Raw genomic sequence first — 22,789 nt, 5'->3', positions numbered from 1 at the left:
TTAACAAACCTAGCAAGACTGACGACTCTGACAACTTTCTGTATATTACCATCGCGACAAACACTACTACTCTGTCATTCTGACTAAGAAGAAGATTTCTAATCCTGGGTCTACACCCAGAAATTGAACAGAAAATCTAATATTACTTTTCTACAAAAGTAATATTAGATTTTCTGTTCAATTTTTGTCCGATATGGAAATAGCCTCGCCCCCTATCACATCATGAGACGGAACACACTTGCCGAAAAGTGGGTCCTCTGGTTGCACGTTTGTTTAACTCCTTCGGGGATACAGACGTTCTGTGTTTTGTTTTATTGCTAAATACAAGTGTAATTTTTACTACATACTTGTACACTGCAAGGCTTGATTTTAACTCATTTTTTTTATAAATGCACAGCAATGTGACCCCATTGCACCTGATGATGAGTGGGGTCCTATAGAATGTCGACTGACGAGAGATGATTACCCCTTGAAAGTCGATACAATTATACCAGCCTGTTGGAACTGGATATACACAGGTTGATCCTGGAATCTGACACATTTATAAGGCGTTTTTACATCTGTGTACGGTGGTCGCTACCCGGGTAGATATAGAATATATCCAACCACCACAATAACAGACATCTCCTATATCGAATGCATCATGATTCATGCAACGGTTGTAATGACACGGAACTTGACATGCGACATAAACCGCAAGGAGAAAGGAGCGCATTCGTCGAGCATGTTCACCACTTTCTACAAAAATATTTGTACTGCGCCTTAGGTTGGTAATGACGGTAAGTAGATATAACAAGCTCAGGCTTAGTTCCTTTGAAGGCAGGGCAACTAGTATTCCGTGGTTTGCAAAGCTTACATCCGTCGTCTAATGGTTTTTCGCACGTGGTTTTTCGAATTAAAATCTTATAAGTTTTGATTATCGAAACTACAGATTGCATTTAGATCTTTATTCTTTATTCATAGCTAGTTATTAGAATAATCACCAATTTAATAGAAACATGATTTCTATTAGCACAATATATACGTGGATTCTTCCGCAAGAAACTTAGCGCTTTCTTAATGCAGTGCAGGTTTTTGACCTCTACTTGGTAGCTAGTATGCTATGTTTACTTCATGTTTTTATTCGTAGTGTGCGTTTCGTACTTCCGACGATATTTCACTATCCAGGTGCACTACACAGAATTTGCAAATAGGATTTATCCGCAATCCATATTAACCTTAATTGTAATCAGGTGTCAAGGACGGGTGCTTAGGACTAAATATTAATATTTCCTATATTATTTTTATTGTAGGTATTTTCTCATTACATTACACAAAAGGCCGTTGCTCGGCATTGTATAAAACATGTTATAATTAATCATTTTTAAATAAGTGATTATGCATGTGCTAAATTCTCACGTGACATTTGAATAAGAATATTTCTTTGTTACAGCTCTGTTAGTCAGAAAAAATAATAAATACAGTTATATTTTTTAAAAATTCAGCCATCAATTTATTACAAAATTAAATTAGTAGCATTGGCGCTTATTGCTTAAATTATACCTCATAAAAGGCTGTTACAAAAATATGCATCACTTATATTAAAATCCGATGGCCGACTCCAAGTAAAGTATCTTATCTGTCTTGTGATTAAAATAATTAGTGTTTAGCAAAAAATGGCAGTACGATTATTAACTTCAAAATTCAAGTAATTGCGGCTTGCGCTGAAATTATGACGGATGGTCATACAATTAAAGAATCTAGTTTTATATATTTAGACAAAAAGCAATCGGATTAATTTAATACAGAAGCAAGGTTTTAACTTTGCCAAAAAACACAAGGAACTATAAAAAGAATAGATTGTTCGAAAAAACTGATATGAAGGTATTTATTTATAGTTTTGCGTTTTTTTATGCAAATAACTGATGAGACGTGTAAGGCGCTTGCGCGATTTTTAGCGACACAAGTACTTATAAAGAGTAGTAGGGACAACCACTAATTAATTTGAATAACAAAGCACCGTATGGCATTCGGCTTCAGTCGCCACAACTGTCAATCATCAATCGAGATTATTTTGCTAATTAATAATTATTGGTAAGCGCATAAAATATATTCCTAACTAAAAAATACAAGGACATAAAGAATATTAAAATAAAATAGAGAGTAGCTATGTGTATCTCTAGTAGGGGTCGCAATACCGGACCATTTTTCAAAACCGATATTTTCGGTATTGACCTAAAATAAATTCCGGTATTCCGGTATTTTCGGTATTTCCGGTATTTGAAGAAATATTAGAAAAATAGGAAAATATACATTTAAGTTAGTAATTAAATGTCAAATTTTAATGACAGCTTAGTGGTTAGTTAAAGGCTGAATGAAAAGAGATTATTTTCGTAAGCCAACTTTCATGCCGTTCTGATTTCTGAGAGCTGGCTCTAAACTCACTTTCCTTCTACCCTTTACCCTCTCCCTGGTTTCATTTTGATTAGAAATGATCGAGTTGACAGGAGAGGGGGCGGAGTCGCTATATATTTACGTAGCGACCTGAAATATATAACTGTAATATCTTCCTCTGCTTCTTATTCTGCTTATGTGAAATTTCTGTTTCTTGAGGTTTGGGTCAAGAAAGTGAAAACCTTACTAGGTGTTATTTACTGTCCCCCATCTCTTGATTATTTCTCCGGTCTGGAAACAGTTCTGGAATCTATAAGATCAGAATATGTTCATCACATCATCATGGGTGGATCATTATCGATCTCGTAAACTCCTTATTGTCCTTGATTCTGCTAAACTGCATGTCCTACTACTGCAAGCCACCCACCATAATATGGATGGTCACGACACTTGGCTTGACATTATCCTCACCTCTGCTCCTTCCCCTGTTTTCTCCCACGGTCAATTTCCCGCTCCTGGCTTCACTCACCATGATCTCATCTACAGGTCTTAGGCCCTAAAACCTCCCAAGTTCCCCTCTAAGATATTGCACTTGCGTAGTTTTGGTCGCATTGATGCGGATAAGCTGAAAGGAGATGCTACTAACTTTAACTGGGATCACCTATTGGCAGCCACTTCTGTTGACGATAAAGTCGCAATTTTTAACCGCGCTGTAACTGCACTCTTTGATACCCTTGCCCCTTTAAAGAAAATTAAATTAAAACGTCCTCCTGCACCATATATTACACATGGGGTTAGGATGGCGATGAGACGAAGGGATCGGGCTTTTCGACTGTACAGAAGGGATCGTTCGGAGGAGAACTGGTGCCTTTTTAAGACTGCAAGGAATTGGTGTAACCAGATGGTCCGTAATGCTAAACGCCGACACATTTCCAGTAATATTTCTTCTTCCTCGCCAGGCAGTATCTGGAGATTCCACGGAACTCTGGGTATTGGCAAAGTTAAAAACATAGATCTTCACGGTGCAACTATTGGTTTGGATGACATTAATTAACATTTCACATCTGTTACCATGATTGATCACCAAACTAGGCATCGTACCATAGATTTCTTAGCGGCTCTATCCAGGCCTAACATTAATACTTTTCATTTTTCTTCTGTCCCGTTGGGTGAAATTAGAAAAGTCATACTATCCATTAAATCCAATGCTACTGGCTGTGACAACATCAGTCGTCGCATGATAATCCCTATCCTGGACCAACTTCTACCAATCATGTCCCATATCATTAACGCCTCCCTCAGCACTGGTATCCTTCCATCTTTGTGGCGAAGAGCTATTGCTATCCCTCTTCCTAAAATCCCTAACCCATTACTTGCTAAGCATTTCCGTCCCATATCCAATCTCCTTTTCTCTTGAAAGTGCTCGAGGCCTGTGCTCACAAGCAACTGTCTGAGCATGTGCACCGAAACAACCTACTGTGCCCACTCCAGTCTGGCTTCATGCCTGGCCATAGCACTATTACTGCACTCCTCAAAGTGACTGGCAATATTAAGGTGGGCATGGAGGATTCCAATGCCACTGTTTTGGCTTTGGTTGATTTTTCCAACGCCTTCAATACAGTCAGTCACGACATTCTTCTTGCAAACCTCTCCCACCTTATGATCTCGCCCACGGTACAGTTGGTGCGCCTAGACGATTCTTCGTCTAGTTGGCGTGATATAGACTGTGGCGTCCCTCAAGGCGGCATAATCTCCCCATTATTGTTCTCTAACTTCATAAACTTCTAAACACAAAATCTTCAATGTGCGTACCATCTGTATGGTGACGACTTGCAAATTTATTCTCAGGAGCAAGTCGATAGTGTGTCTGCAACTGTAGATAGGGTAAATAAGGACAATTTCGGCCTTTCGGTAAACCCCGCGAAATACCAGGCCATTATTGTAGGCAGCTCAAGGCTTTTAAACAGGTTGTATTTTACATCTATTCCCCCTGTTATGTTTCTCAGCTTTGTTTATCTGACAGCCAACTAGATTCAAGTTGTATCACAATATTAGCCAATCACAACGGCCCTACGTCTACGCACTGCGAAGGCTGCCATGCCGTCAGTACTAAGAAACAGACTTGTTATCACAGCAATGCTCCGTCTTTAGATAAATAACGTCTATGAATAATGAGGATAGACTTTAAAGAACAAAAAATATTTCTTATAAGTTCTATTAAAATAACAATTATCAGTTAACACCGCTATGCTTAGAACAAAACAAATGTAGCAATATAGCCATAAGCCATGTATTTTGCTCGCTTTTTAAAGAATATACGCCTATACGAATGAATGAAATTGCAAGCAGCTTTAATTTTTGCGATTTAAAACTCGAAAAATTAATAATTATACACACATTTTGTACTGAATTTTATAAAAATAAAATACCGAAAATACCGAAAATCCCGGTATTTGGAAAATCAATACCGGTATTTTGAAGTTCTTAATTTGGTCCGGTATTGCGGTATTTTCGAAATCCGGGATACCGGTTTGCGACCCCTAATCTCTAGTATGAATTCAAGCGCTATTGTATAATTGACACAATGGTTTCAACTAAGTACATTTTTGTTTGTTTTGAACAGCGCTCCAGTGAGTGTATTTGGAACTAAAATGCGGCAGCGCGAAGATGCGGGGGTTTGAACTGCTAAAAGTAAATCTCGTAACCATGGTAATAATAAACTTAAAATGTATGAGAATCGGCAGCACAAACGAAGCACAAATTTCTTTTTCGACATATTGTCAACTGTCGAGAAATACTTAACGATAACTTACTCGATACGAATACTATACATGATAATGCGTAATTTTTTGCTAGTACTACTTACTGAGTGAATCCAGTCGGTAGTTAAAGATTGCCCTTATAAACATAGATATAGATGTAGATATATACAATGCATATCTCCAAGCTACGCTAATCACCTCTCAGAATTCTCCACACTTCGTTTGAAATGTTTATTACTTACCATCAGTTATTAATTACTTTTATACGATGTATCGTAAGCGACATACTTTATTATCATAAGCGACATAACGTAAACAAATTCTTTCCCGTGGAATATAAAATATCGCTAATTGATTTGTCTTACTCAGTGTTCAGGTGTGCAACTGCGTGTTTGAATACATAATTATATTATGCACGTGTCACAGTCATGAGTGATATTATTATTAAGATTTGTAGTCTTGAAAAGCCTACTTTGCGAAGGTGTCACAATATTTTCAGTTTTAGTAATTAAACAAAAAGCCTGCTAGGAAATGTAATAATTTAGATAGAGGTGGTAAAAGTGCTTGGTTTTTTCTGTATGTTTTTCGTCTAATGATGTAATTGCGGGTAAATCTGTTCCCACATGAGAAACAAATTAAAGACTCCGATTTGATACCGAGAAAAACTCAATATCACTGCCCGACCCGAGATTCAAACTCGGGACCTAAGAGCAGTGTTGTAGCGCGTACGCAATACAACTATACTACCGGGGCAGTCAACATTTTAAAAGCTACACTTGAATCATAATACTTCCCACGGACTCGCGTTGAAACACATCCTTATTTTTTAGGGTTTAGAGTACAGCGATTATACGTGGATATAGGGTTAAGTGGCGGGCGGGTGACCCACTACAGAGCAAATAATGCATAAGAACCTGGCGTACTGCTTCCATGCATGCCAAATAATTGAAGGAGTCTCTGCCCAAGGGGCTGTGGTTGCATGCACATGCGTCACCCGCGACCTTCGATATAAGAAACGGCTTCGTTATAGAGAGAGTATTATGGCAGGGCTTTTAACAGTAGAACAGTTTATACAGTCGAGAACAGCAGAAATCCGTAAACAGATTTCCCTGTCTTAAAAAAGGGGACCGGGATAATAAGTTTGTATATCCGCCATACCATTATGACTAACCGCCATTTTCAATAAACAATCGCTTTTTTTAATCTATCTCAAAAATGGACCAATCCGAGCAAAGATTTTTGACATGCTTACAAATGAATTATTTTGATTGGGTTATCCTCGGACTTGGATTGAAGATTTAAAAAATAAACAAACACACGTCACGCATTTATTTCCGAAGGAGTATGCAGAGCCGCAACTAAGGCACCCACTTTTCGCCAAATATGTTCCGTCCCATGCTGTGATAGTAGGCGAGCCTATCAACATATCGGGCACAAATTCCAGACTCCGGGCTGATACTGAGCAGAAAAACCTAAATATCACTTTGTCTGACCTAGGATTGAAGATTTAGATTGGGATCACTTATTGAAAACGGCTGCTAGACTAGCATAGTTATTTCTAGTAATCATAAGTCTGTTCCATACAAGATTAATGTATGCGGATAGCAAATTAGGAATACGTATATTTATAATAGAGGAGCTATCAACACGTCTCTAATATGTTTAAATTAGCAGTTTAGTGTCCATAATCATAGATCGTGCAATAGGTAAAGTCCCTGAAATGAATTAGATTTATTTATTGTACCATAACGTAAATGACCTACGGATAACATACTAGGATTTTTTTGACAAAAATAAAACTAGTTTTAATACAGCTGTGTAAAAAGGTTCATTATTTGTTAACGACCCGTAAAAAAAATTATTTATCGTTTTCTACATTTTGATTTTTGCTTTATTTGATAAGATTGCAGTTCTAGTCGCTGTTATTGGCGTTTCTATATAGTCAGGCATTTTATTAATTATTAACTATTTTATTAATATTATGAATGCGAGTATAATATCTGAAAATGGTTGGATGCTTTTGCAGTAAACACAGTAACTGTTGATCGGATTTAATTTTTCACACGGACAGACCATGTCCTGAATTTACATATTATGGGTTACTTATAATTAGTTCCTATGGAACGTATTCGATGGCGCTATATACCGCTGAATTGATTTAGGGATTTTTGAATAACACGTGGTAAATTATAAAACGTGACAGAAAGCCGAATAAAATAATCAATCATTAAAAAATTTAAGAAAATATTAATTTTATAGAACTGTCAGTTGTTTGAAATAACTGTCAGCGATTGACAGAATGCGCGCTGCAAATTCATAGTTAAGACGGGACAACGTCTGTCGGGTCAGCTAGTTATTTTATAGTTATAAAAAGGATTGCTATGACATTGCAGCTTATGTGGCAATCAAAATATTGGGTTTTAACTTAACCTTAGCAGTCCATTCCAAACCCAACTAGGCTATCGAGCACTTCTGTGTGAATATCAGAATATAACTATTACATAAAGACACCCTATACCGCTCACGCGACGTAAATGGCCTTGATCTTGTCACAGCTGCTATCAGTTAACAAAGCTATCTATTTCAGAGTTAATTATAGAAACCGCTTGTCATAATTTATATTTTGCATCGCAATCATAATCCGCGTTATAACCGCAAACAAGATGAGTTGTTATTGTACGTAGCAACATGAATTATAGGTTATGAATTATGTCTTATGTGGTAAGTAGGTGTTGGTTGCGGCTTCATCTCTGTAAAAGATCTTTACCGAAATAAAAGCACTTCTGTGTTCGGTTCCGTGATGGAAAGTATATCAGTGCCGAAGGGTCCATATAATTCGATTCTTACCGACTTCCCTTTCGTAATCTATGTAAAATATAATTAATAAAACGATTTTTCTTTGATCCGCATTTCTGTATATTATTAGTAACTAAAAGTAGTGCCAGGTTCCCTTTAAAAAAAAAATCCCTTCGCCACGGTATTTATCACTTCAGAACATGTTCTAACTGTGTGCTACATTTCATCCAAATGCATTCAGCTGTTCCTGCGTTTATTGTAACATTTTCATAAACTTTCGCATTCAGTATAATTATTATATTAGTATAAAGTATTATAATTAATCATAAATTACGAGCTCTTTTGTGCAGTTTCGCGGCCACTAATTGCTTAATTGTTGCATGGGAAAGTCATTGGGAAACGTCGCATGTTCTCATTTGGCATCCTCACACCATGAAGGTGACGATTGTGACGTCCTTTTATTATTTAACATAATAATATTATAGCAGCCCTGTATTATATACTGTCCCACTATTGGGCACGGGCCTCCTCTACTACTGAGAGGGATTAGGCCTTAGTCCACCACGCTGGTTTAGTGCGAATTGGCAGACTTCACATACCCTCAGAATTCCTATAGAGAATTTCCCAGGTATGCAGGTTTCCTCACTCGGTCGGTTTCTATTCTCCGCAATGAACCTGCAAAAATTTGGGCCATTATGTGTGACGAAAAATTCCGCTAGATGTTTAGAGCCTGCGCGCCTTCCTGGTGCCTCCAGGCGTCTCGAAGTGATATCAGTAGGTTGAGGATCTCAGATGACGCAATTTAGGAACCATCAAAACTTCACTGACCTTTCTGGCAACATTATTCCCACGACATTAAAGAATAAGCAAACAAATGCTTTTTACTTTATTAACATAGGAAGCCAGTCATATTGTGATAGGTCTTTAGGATTCACTTATCTTCAACAAGGAAACATAAGTAAATTAATTTTGTTCTCATGTGTTTCCTGTTATTAGTCTTCTTGTAGTATTAAGAAATATTACTTCATAATGCTTTGTAGCTAATTGTCATTAAGAGGAGAAAAAACTTTGTGCGGAAGTAACTCAGGCCGTTAATGGTAGTATAATATATTATTATTAATGTACTTGTGTTGTTATACTCGTATTTATGATACAGAGTGCAAGATAAAGGAGAATTGACGTTTTAACTTCTATGAAGTTTACTATGAAATATTGACCGAAATGTCTGAATGTTATTTTGTAAAATATTTTAAGGGTTCATGCCTATACAACTTCTTTCAAACACTTATACACAAAATAAATATTTTTTATAATTATGTACGTTAATGATAGATAACAATCAATAAGTAAAAACTATCACTAGACATTAGGGTTGTATTATAAACATAAAAACTTTCCCGTATGAAATAGATATTTTATTTCTGCTGTAGAGAAAAGAATTTTATTATATGTCTTTGCATTGATTAATCCCAATTTACAAATAAATTCGTAATTTGTATGCAAACCGGTCATATATTAATGACGAATAGAAAATTGAAATGCATATATAATTATATCGCAAATGGTTGAGTTTAAGTATATGATTTTGTTTTAATTTTTTTTATTGCAGACCATTTGATCTATGGATTTGGACCATGCGATTGTAATTTTGATTATGCGATTTTTGTTTTTTTTAACGTGTATTTCGCAAGGAAGATTTCGTATGTATTAAATAGTCCCTCAAAATCTAAATATCTCAGTGCATATGTAAAAATGCAGAACACAGCGATATTTCCAGCAAGGCAGTTGGGCATATCAAACATAATTTCTAAGCGTAGTTATGTTCTCAGCTATTCTTAAATTAAATAATGACAACATTTTATAAGCCCTATTTGGAGATGAAGTTCTCTACATTACTTTATATCTCTCTACTACTTTATTTACAAGGAATTTATATAACAAGTTTTTGCTCACGTCTTTGCTTACGTGAAAGAATTTTTCGGGGAAAAAAAATCGCCTATGTACTTCCAGGGTCTCAAACCTGCATATCGAAATTCCATCGAAATCGGTTCGGCAGTTTCTGATTTTATTGCTTTCAGATGGACATACATACGCAAATTCTATTCTACATACCACATTCTTATTTACATATCGACGGTTAAAAGGTTAAATAACTTAAGCTACATTATTTTTAGAAAAAAAAAAATTAGGCTGATTTTAAATACGTATGAAACTTAGTGTCGTAAAAAATGTCGCTTATGACAATTAGCCTTTCAACCGTCGATATATATTTTGGCAAAAACTTTCACTTTAGGTAATAAAGATTACGCGGATGTGCTACTAGATTACGTGACGCTGAACCGCGTGTTACGTGATGGCCTACGACTTGTCGCTTGACTAAAATTGGCGAAAGTGTGTAGTCGCTGTTTTTTATTCAAATGAAGCATACTCAGTAGTGGACGGGGATTGCAAGCGCTGAAGAAATATTTCGCCTTCCAAAGGACAAGGGAAAGTATGCTGAGCTGACCGCCAATCTTCACTAGTTGGGGAGGCACTATAAGAAGAAGAAGAAGTCATACTCAAGTGTTACTGTTGACTAAACCCTGGTTGGTACAGTTTAAGGTAAGGCGGTGGTAGATTCATGATGATTCAAAAGGGCCTGTGAGAGATTTTATGAAATTTTGGGTTGAGATTAATGGGTATATTTTCGTCTGACAGTATGATCTCAACATAGCTAATCTTTATTTCAATAGAATTTGTATATAAACTCGGGCTTTATTTTCACGATATATTGAGGTTTTGCCCAAATTCCCAAAGTTGCAATCTATACTGATATATAGGTAAAGAGAAAAATTTATAACTTTGTTTGTTGGGGATAATCTTTTGAACTACTAAATCGATTTAGAAAATTCTTTCTCTAATAGGAAGCTACCTTACTCCTGAATGCTATTGGCTTCTTATTATACTACTATTTTACATTGAAATATTTTTCCTGGAAAAATTTTATCATGCGAGAGCTGCGAACAAAAGCTAGTATGTAATAAAAGATATTAAAATACAAATGGATTTTAAACTAGTTTGGATATAATATAGAGATATCAATACAGCCCATTCTGAATGTCTTGTATTAATTTTTAAATGAAAAATAGTATGATGTTCATAAAACGTTGTTACTAACGCGACCAAGCCTCATCAGTAGTTCTGCTACATACAAAACAATTGAAAATAGACTTTATGACCATACACGTTGGTAGTCCAATTTAAATATTTTGAATAGATATGAAACTAAAAGCCACAGAGATGGAACGATTTTCGTTGAATTGAATTCTGACGCACACGTTGCTAATTTTGTAGTTTTTATGTCATATATTGTGCTATATTGCGGTTTTCCCTAGAAAATAAAAAATGTACTCAAGCGTAACAGTTTAAAGGTCATTACTGCCACTCGCAAAAATATCGTGATATTACTGTTTTATGTAACGTATTGTATGTTTTTTGTTTAAATATAAAATAATAATAATATCAGCCCTGTATTGTATACTGTCCCACTCCTGGGCGCGAGCCTCCTCTACTATTGAGAGGGATTAGGCCTTAGTTCACCATGCTGGCCTAGTGCGGATTGGTAGACTTCACACACCCTCTAAATTCTTATAGAGAACTTCTCAGGTATGCAAGTTTCCTAACGATGTTTTCCTTCACCGGTTTTTGTGTATTTCGTGTTCATTCCGCATTATTTCTAGTTTTAATAATATTTTTTTTTTACCATTAAACAGCGAATTAGTACAATTAATATTCAGAAGGATATTATTTTTTGTATCTAAAAAAAAGTAGGTAAGTATACACGAGGACTTATATTTCAGAAAAAGTTAGCAAGCGGGTGTATGGGGGGGGGGTGCTGTATATCCGCGAGCAACACGGATAGATGTTAATAATAAATCACATCTCGTAATTGTAATTCTGACTGACTTGATTACAATTAAATGGCCCGTAATAATTATTATTGCTCCAGGACATCTAAATCTTGATTCGTTAAAAAAATTACACGTCTATAACCCGCTCCGTACTTAATAACGTATTTTCATTAACCAATAATAAATATGTTAACATCGCTAAGCCTATCCATTTGAATCGATCACCGTTAGTTTAATTCGATTATAATCGATTAGATTCGCAATTGTCTGATCATCGATTATAATAGTTTTATTTATGACCTTCGAATTTCGTCCTAAATCTTCATAACCAAATTACATAATAAATATAAAATATAGGCGAATATATCGTTCATCAATTTTTTAGCCCTGACCGAATTGCTTTTGCCATTTTAAATATTTATTTAATCGTTTTGGTTTTAACAAGGACACGCTTTTATTTAGCATTCTCACGATTAATTAAGTGTACATTTTAAATGATTTTAGTGACATTAATATACTTAATATTATCGACAAAACTTCGATATCTAATAGCAGTTACGGTCGAGTTAAATCAAAAAATAAAACATGTACCTTTGAGACAGAATTTTCATTTCGGATATGTTTGATAATATTGATGGTAATTTCATTTTTTTAAATTGACCCCACCACCGATGGTAAGCTGAGTGGGGTCCAGAAGTCGACTGATAAGACGTGATATCATAAAAATATTAAAGTCCTTCATTGAATAATTAAACGTATTTAAAAACCTGAAGGACACAGGAATAGAAAGAAAAACCCGTCTCATTAAAAAAAAAAAATTGAACCGGTTTTATTTTTTTGCCCTTTTTTTGATTTCCTTCTGTTTATGTGTCCATTTTACTCATTTAATGCTGTTCTGAAGTTGTATTCCAATTATATACATTTATGGGTTATTTGAATTGTGTACGGCAATTGCTTGTGAGCGTTGACACGTAGTGATTTGTCAGCCGTAATGGCTACCTGTAATTATAATAAAGAACAGGGATGGCGAACCTTTGGCAAGTAAAAAATTTTGTTCGACATAACAAATGTCGCTAAAACGGGCACTCGAATAGGGGCCTTGGATGGCATGTTACCGGCATATTATTATTGTTTTTTAAGTACTGGCACGTTAACCAATAAATGTTCCCTGCTAAAGAATGTTGAGGAGAAATGTGAATGAGGAGCAGACCTCATACTTTGAGTTTCAATGTGGGCATTGTAAATAGTTTTTTATCGGTTCCTGCCTCGGAAGGGGCTTTATTAAAATATTTTGATATCACAAAAAGTTAGTAGGCACGGGTAAAAGTGGGTGTATGGAGCGACATAGTCGTGAAATATCGACCTAGCTCCTTAAATAATGATAAAAAGAAATACTGTCCATTTTTAGACTAGAAAATTTGCTGACACTAGACTATTTTTAAACCTTGACGTAACAATACGGGTGTTTAAGTTTAGGTGTGTATCTGTATGTCTGTGATATTGACATTCTCAAACGAATGGACCGATTTTGATGTGTTTTTTTTGTTTGAAAGCAGATGTGGTTGAATATGTCCTTAGCTATAATTAAGAACATCTTCTCAGGCGTTCAAAGATCATCAGCTCTTTACGTACTTTCACATGTTTTATCGATTTCAAATGTTGTATTCTATTACTTCGGTAGTATTTTTAACATGTGACGACGTCATCAACTAAATCCAAATCATCTATTTTTTAATTCAATTCATCTATTTTTAAATTCGATTGTAAGATTAATATCTGTAATAAACAAAGCGATCCACAAACAGTAAAGTTCCCAGCAAAACCTACATATCTTCAATTTGTTACAAAATTACATGCGATGATTGCCAGCATTATAAAAATCCCGCAAGCGAAGTCGCAGGTGTTATATCCACTTGTATTTAACGTTTTGACACCCTAATCGGGAGACCCGGTTTATTAAATCGACATAAAATTTGTCTATTGCAGGAAACCATTACCAAATTACAATAAAAATATTTATTTAACGTAATATTTGTAAATTAAAGTCTTAAAACAAAAAAGAAACTCACGCGAAAACACGTGAGATATCGCAGTAAAAAAAAAACGAATAAATTACAACTTATTATACCAACCTGTATTGTCCCTGCTGATATTTAAATACGTGATGCTGTCGTGTCAACTAAAGGTTTAGCCCATTATTATAATTACTTCAAGATATTATATTAAGACCCTCCACCGAGCAGACGACCTTGAGCAATCGTTCTATATGTTGTTGGCGCACGAGTTGCGGCGGGAATACAGAGTTTTCCAAACAAAAACATTTGTCTTAGTTGGTATTTTCAAATAGAACTTAAATTTTGTTTAGTAAATTGTCTATTTTATATGGTTGAAATTAATATTAACCGTATTTTAGGAGGAGATTCACGGAACAATTTTACTGGCATTTTAGTTGTACAAATAATGACACAATATCCACATTATCTATACTTATAATAAATCTGTAGAAAGGTCAATTCTGTACATGAAATATATTTCCAAAATAACTATCGGGGGTTGATTAGGGATCGATACTGATGCCAAAAATGCAATTAGTAAAATTTTTGTCTGTCTGTCTGTCTGTATAACCGTTATAGAAATAAAAACTACTCGACGGATTTCAACGAAACTTGGTACAATTATTTTACATACTCCTGAGCTGGTTATAGTATACTTTTCATCACGCTACAATTAATAGGAGCAGAGCAGTGAAGGGAAATGTTGGGAAAACGGGAGAAGTTACTCCATTTTTTAAGCTTCCGTCGCGTGTGCAACCTTAATGGTTAAAGCTACACAGAAATCATGTATGACGGAAATGTTCTCCTTAAAAAATATCCCACGACAGCATGTCTATCTTTTATGGTTGACTCACAATAACACGTGTAACTCCCGATAACTTAGCAGTTCGAAGCTTTCTCATTATATTTGTCTACTCTTACGTTTATAACACTCTCAGTCATCCCTAATTAAAAAAGTTTACATTATTAAATATTCCATAAAAAAGAATCATAGAAATCGGTATAGAAACACCAAAGTTATTCATGAAATACGCTAATAATAAGCCATCACGCGTGAATGAATACTGAACCATGCTATAAGGATTATTTTTGTATATGTATGAGGTCGCGAGTGTACAGGCAGGCGGCTTGCTTGGCACCTAGAGGCTAGCGAATCACCTAGCGAGTAGCTTCGTAAAACGAACATTCTCGAACGTTCGCGACTGGCTCTCCGAAATCCACGCGGGCGAAGCTGCGGGCGGAAGCTAGTAAAAAAATAAACTAGCAAAAGAAGATAACATATTGCAGAAATTGCGAATTAATATACATAATAAACTATCAAAATAAAATATCATACAGTAGAAATTACGAATTTATATGTATGTTTTCAAAAACAAAATACATTATAAATATTAATCATGAATAATAATTTTAAACAACCTTTTTAAAATTGAGAATTTGGCAGCGAAAGTTGATAACCTGCAAAATATTTGTTAAGGAGATGCAGACTGTCCTACTAATTATGCACCAAAGTTAACGATTTATGTAATTTTAGCAATATGATTAATAACTTTGATGACGGGCGAGGCAGCGGCGCATCATTAACTTTAACAAATGTATTTTGCAAAATGACTTACTACAGTGATTTTTGTTTCTCATAAAACATTAGGTATTCATAAATTTAAAATAATGAAAGGGCCATTGTTTGAGGATATCATTAACGGAACCTGTGATCAACAAAAAAAATAAAAATAAAAAAACTGAGCAAGTACATTTATTTTTTTACAAATATTTGTATAGTTTTAGTATTAATTAAGTAATGGGCAATGGAACCTTATGTAATGCACCGATATTACGTACTTTTCTCATGGAAGATGCGAATATCTAGACACGACTTATTAATTATTATGAATCACCTGACCCTCGTGTCGACCTTACGGCGACTTATACGAAAGTTTTTATTAGTTTCACATAATTTTAAAGTTTTCAAGGAGCTAAAACATTCCATTTACGATAATGTCAAAAGGACGTATGCAAAAGTATGTGACCTAATAAATTACTGATATACATTTAAATGTTAACAGTATATAATTTAGTTTACATAAAAGTCATATAGCTTTATATGCATGTAAATATCGGAGTAGAGCAAGAAGAACACATATAAAAATAAACTACCGTGAAATACAAAATATACACCGCTAGTTCATATTTAATAAAAAAAAATAAAAACAAAAATACGATGACAAAATTACCGATAAAGGGAAAAGTTACATTGATTCATAAATCTGGTTTTCTTAAGTCCATACCGTCGTCGGTAAGTCAATTCATACAGCTTGATATTTGTTACTGTCTTATTGTAATTAATTAAATAATCGTTTCTTATTGACTTTTAGTAATCATTGATGAACGTCAGTCTGACGTATGATCTTCATAGTATTTGTAACTTATGTGTTGTGTCCATAATTGTATGCAGGATTTGTGAAAAATTTAACTTATCATACCTTTATCATTTACATACACATAGAAATCGGACAGCACATTAAAATATCTTACTTCTACGTACCGCATTCCTTTAAAAGTATGGTTTCTAAATGTCAACATCTACATACAATTATTTTTTTCTATCTACACCTACAGTTCAATGAACATTTACAGTTGCCACTAGAAAATATAATACCGTTAAACAATCATAAGAATACTTATCTATGACATAGTGTTCCAAATACCTAGACTAGAATACTAAACTAGGAAATGCGGATGTATGTATGTACATACCTCCCTACTGCCGACCTTGATCATTATGGCATGACGCAGAACACGTCGTGATAATAATAAAAAAAGCAAAAGTGTCGCACGCACATTAAACTTTAAAGTGTCTTAGGGCACTATAAAATGTTTCCTTTAATTAAAAAAAAAGTAACGGTTTGTTATAATATGTCGCATTCTAAATTTAAATATCTCTACAGACGTAAAAACGTGTCATTGAAGATATATTTTTTTTTAAATAAATAATACATACAAACTTCAAAAGGAACTACCTATTTTGAATCAGAAACAACGAGATTCTCACTATTATTTACATATCGTGACCGTTTATTTTGCACTTTCTTTTCTTTTGTTATATTGAAGGTCCGAGCGTAGTCTTCATGTGGAAGGACCACATTATTAATATGCAAAAAGTCATAACGAGGTAGATCAGTTGCCTGGTTTCAAGGTAATACTATAAGTCTATAACCTGTCCTTTATGTACTTTAAGAAAAGTTGAATAGTAGAAAAATTTCAGACTATCAGCTACTGGGTCAAAAAGAAACAGGCCCAACATAGACTCACAAAAAAGGTATATTGATAATTAATTATGCCAACAGATTCTAGACTTTAGAAAACACGAAATATCTTATACTATGGATTGTACCTATGATCTTGTTATTATAGATTATACTATTGTACTGCTAATACTACACTGCTGTTTATCCTTTAGGGTATAATAAGTATAGTTAGTTAGAGGCATAACTAACTTTACTTATTATAAAACAAAGTTATAAATTTTCTTAAAATCTACTGAACAGATTTTTATTAAATTTGGTATGGATAGTTTAAGAAGCTTCCTATCCCGGAAAACTCCTTCACGCGAGCGAATCCACGAGCGAAAGCTAGTGGTTTTACATACATACATAACATCACGCATTTATCCCCGAAGGGGTATGCAGAGGCGCAACTAGGGCACCCACTTTTCGCCAAGTATGTTCCGTCCCATGATGTGATAGGGGGCGAGCCTATCGCCATATCGGGTACAAATTCCAGACTCCGGGCTGATACTGAGCAGAAAAACCCAAATATCACTTTGCCCAACGCGGGATTCGAAGTCAGGACCTCAGAGCGTTATTGTACCGGGCATGCAATGTAACTACGCCACTGAGGCAGTCAGTGGTGGCAGTCCGAGGCTAGTGGTTTTTAAACCATTTTTCAATAATAAAATTCACAATTTTTTGTACCACCTTTCTAAAGAGCGGAATGCTTTATTTGAGACCAAATGCTAAACGGTAACCTCGCCTTTTGCCTTTTATGGTATACTGATGAATGCAAAAGTATGGTATTTGCAAGTTGTTTTCGTGCTGGTTTACATTTTCTACTTGAGTTAATATATAAACAAACATTTCACTTTTTATGTATTCAAAGGCTACAACCATAAAGAAAAGCGTTTACTGACACCATTCAACACTGCGGTCAGCACTGAAGACATTAGATATGTCGGGATATATGCGCCATGATGCATTTTAAGACGAAACACATTAATTCTTGCACATTGGTGCTTAGCAACATAAATAGACAGCACAGCGATATTGACCAGCGCAGGCTTTGGCATACAATTCGACAAGAATAAAGAAGTAAACCGTTCAATAAACAACATATACCGTAATTAAATTATTCGAAGTTTATTATGTTTATTCAACACCATTTAATGACACAGAAGTTTATAAAATCATGTGTATAAAATAATTAACGTCTGCGAGAGAAAGTTATTTGCCCGCGGAATGACACGCCATAAACTTTATGGTTTTGACATGGTCCTAAGGAGGTAATGGGTTTAATTCATCAATAAATTGATTATTACGATTTTATAGATTTATTTAATGAATGATATGTGTACTTTTATTGACAATAAATCTCAACGAAATCTCGACGAAGATCAGCCATGTACACAGGAGCTATTATAGTGCACAAATGTGTGCGGGGCTACATCAATGTCGATGGAAATCAACCAGGTACGCAAGAGATATTATAGTGCACAAATGTGTGCGCAAAAAACACAGATGCACACTGTTTCTTCACTCCCATAGTCTGGTGAGACGGCAATCCGACATGACCGGAGATAAACTGTTAGATGATGTATTTTATGCGCACCGATGCGACGACGTTCTGGACTTTACGGGCACTGTTTCTGTGTTTAGAACACGCAGTTGTACGCAAAAGACTGCTTTCTCGACTACATTGTGTTAACACATGAAATAGTTTATCTTTGTGCCAAATTCCACCCAAATCTGTTCAGGATTACTACGTTCCCTTCTGACAAAGATCCAAACGTATTTACCAGCTTTTGCATAAATTATGTTAGTAAGATAGTAATTACACAAGCTTCCGTATTCTATAAAATGCTATAAACAAGAAAGAATTATTTATCGCCTATTAAAGCGTTAGACAGTTGTGTGGAATGCAGAATGTTCTGTTATGCATGGTGCCTACGTGCTGAGACACACGAGATCATACAAATTAGAATAGGAACTAACTTTCTGTACATTTTATGAATCTTGAGATAAGGAACTGATTCTTGAAAACACGGATTATTTTGATTAGTACCTGTAAAGTTTTAAGTCGCTTTGCAGGACCAGTCGCAGTACATAATATACTCAGTTGACATCGTGATCATTTGTGAGTATTATGAATTATGAAACATAAATCCTTAGTCTCAAGAGGATAGCAGTATTACTTTTGAATTCAAAGGCGTGAATAGTTGAATTTAAAAATATATAATGGTCGTCCAGTGGTCGAAACTTGACTGTCGAATTTAATATATATGTAACATATAAAAATAAATTTTATTTTTACTGCACTCTTCTAAATTGCCCTTAATTATGCCAAAACTCACACTCATCCGTGCGCGTAATGTGCTTAGGGGTTACAAATATTTTTCTCCTTGTATTAATATATAGATAACTTCAAAGTATTATACAATATACCATATTATCATCGTATATCATTATAGTAAGTAAAATAGTCTGAGGAAATTATCGTAAAACATTTTCTTGACAAGGCAATCCCCAAGGTATCATCAGTTATTGCGAAAACCCATTGTTTACGTGAAGATAGATTAAACCAGGACAAGTGTCGGGGAAATCAATATTATACCTATCAATAAGCCATCTAAACACCTACATTATTTCCTTAATTAGTACTACAGTAGAGCATCGATTATCCGAATTAATTCGGGGACATGGGTGTTCGGAAACGGGAAAATAATTTATTCGAATCATTGAACTATAATAAGCCATCTATAAATGTTTCTTTCTTTCTTTCCATCTAAAAACCTACACTATTACATATATTAATACAACAGTAGAACATTGATTATCCGAATTAACTCGGGAACATGGATGCTCGGCAAATCTTTTATTCGGATCATCGAACTGTGTACTATTATGTATATACCAATATGTTGATAATAAAAATCATTTATAATATGAATTTCGTTTATCAGCGTGGTAAGTAGGAAATGAAGTACATATAGCTTAAGGAACAAAACGCACACACATTCACGCCTTTAGTTCACGATGTGGTAGGAAGAGGCGCAACTGGTGCATCCAGGCAGATGGCAGATGATAAGATATAATATAACATATTAATAAGGTATATTAATATGTTACAAAAAAAAACTTAATTTTGGTCTCGCGAAACGAGTCTAGCCGTTACTATAATATAAAGATATACATTAAATTTAATTTTGAGTGAAATATGTAAAACTACTAAATAGAATATATAATTTACATCACTAATAAAAAGCTGCTTTATCCTTGGGTAAGTAAGATTACTTTTACGCTGGGAACGCTTTTGGCGCAGGCACAGCTACGAGCAAAATCTAGTAACTAATTAAGTAATGCTGAGGATGTGGTCTATGGAATTTAATTTACTTACGCTAAAAGTTTTTAGCGGCGTTATTAGCCTAGTGTGAGTATAATGGACTCCGAACTCCATGATTAGTTTGATTCCCGGCATAATAAAGTTTTCACTTTCAGATGTCATTTATATATAAGAATATTTGGTTTACAAGTAACTTGTAACACGAATATAAATAACCTTGCACCATCTTTAACAACACAATATTAGAAGAAAGAAACTAAAGCAGCAGTGTTTAGTTACTGTTGTGTTCCGGTTTAAAGGGCATTGTAGCCAAAGTAACTTTTGGACATAATAAGACTTAACATCTCATGTCTCAGGATGGCGATCGTAGAATACCAAACAATACTTTGTAATTCAAGGTGTTGGAAACACCAGTTTCTACTGTTTATAGGCTGTCGTATCGCGATCAGGCGAACGGCAAGCTTGTCTCGTCATTCAAAGCAATCAAAAAAATAAACAGTGGTCATTTCATAACCAACTATGATTTGTGCTAACGATTAATATGATGTATTTGGTAATTATGATTTAGAATGGAGGCTGTCATTCTCTTAATATGATCACTCGTCTTATTTCTGTTAATTTCTAAGGCGTGGTCATGTATGAAGTTATATTTAATTAATTTAAGTTTTATCTTATTCTGTCCTCTTAAAGCAAATTATTGTAAAACTAGAAATAACGGTGGTTTTCCCGTACACGTCAGAAAACTCGGTTATTTTGGGTTGTATTAAAGTATTCATTTTCCGGCTAGATATAGCTTCACAGAGGCGTATAGGGCAAAGAGGGCTATAGTATTCTGAGCAATAATCAAAGGGTCTAAGATATATAGAGCGGACATTGGGAAGATTGTCTTACAATAATTTTGCGCTTATGTTATGGTTACTCAATCTACCGTTAAATGGCAAAACATCATTGTAAAATACTTCCTATTTTTCCATATCATTTTCACCTTTTGAATACGAAGATTAGCATATCTCTGTATATATATATATATATATATATATATATATATATATATATATATATATATATATATTATTTTTGTATTAAGATCTAACTACACTGTGACATCTTGTCATACGGACATTTCAAATAAGACAGCGACTTATTACCAATCGGTAATAACTTTTGGAGCAAAAATTTGGCCCTGATGTCCGGTATATACCAAACTATATAGTTTAATGTCTTTGGAAATAATAGATATCTATTATCTAGCCGATTCAGAAACTTTAACATAGAAACCCTGAGTCTAGATTACTCAATCCCACAAAATTAATTGCTGGCGTTATTTATCATCATATAATGCTCGTTACTAACCTGGGAAGAATTGCAACCTCCGAACAATAAGCAATGCAATGTTTATGATTGCGCAAAAAACTAAACAATAAAGTTCAAGCATTCATAAATGCTAGGCATTTAAATTAAAAAAGGAAATTCAAAAAAAGAATAACAAAAATACTGGCCAGTAATAGACAATTTTATATTACCAAACTCCGTGTTACCTTTTGCAATATTAATATATCGCTCCGTCGCGTGGAATAATACAAAAACATGCGTTAGAATCTCGCATTTCATAACCCCTACCACTTGTCTTAATTTACGTATGACCGTAGTTCTAGACGGCTGAGCACGGACAATTGTTTCCTTGTTGCATATTGTAACGCAAGATGGCTTTTATGTCGACTATCAGTTCGACTACGTTGAACGTTATCTTTTTTGCGACGTGTAAATGGTAGTGGATAAGGTTTTTAGGTATTTTAATGAAGTAGATATTTATTGTTGTAGACGTGAGAAAATGTTGTGAAACTTCGTTTGGTTGCTACAAATAAACTAAATTTTAGGCTATTTATGTATGACCTCTATTAACCGACTTCAAAAAAAAAGGAAGTTCTTAATTCGACGTAATTTTTTTTTTATTTTTGTTATCTAACTGCGTCGTTTATTAACCGATTTGGAAAATTAATCTTATATTTGATAGAACACACTTCCAGATTGGTTCCATGGATTTTTTTAAACCAAAATAACTGGGTTAAATATATCGTCCAAATAAACGAAAATGAATTATTTTTTTTCTGTAACTTTTTAGATTTGATTAGTTGACTTTACTTTATACATACATACATAGCATCACACCTTTCCCCTTTTTAGAGGCAGACAAACCTAAAAATACTAGCTAAGATTATACATGAATAAAATACGAAAACCATGTTCCACTAGGTGAGTCACAGACTCCAAAATTGGTGACTAGCTTAGTATATAGGTCATA

The sequence above is a fragment of the Manduca sexta genome, chromosome 16 (assembly GCF_014839805.1).
Source record: "Manduca sexta isolate Smith_Timp_Sample1 chromosome 16, JHU_Msex_v1.0, whole genome shotgun sequence".
Classification (NCBI taxonomy): Eukaryota; Metazoa; Arthropoda; class Insecta; order Lepidoptera; family Sphingidae; genus Manduca; species Manduca sexta.
The sequence above is the reverse complement of the archived record's forward strand: the minus strand, read 5'-3'. Positions refer to the sequence as shown.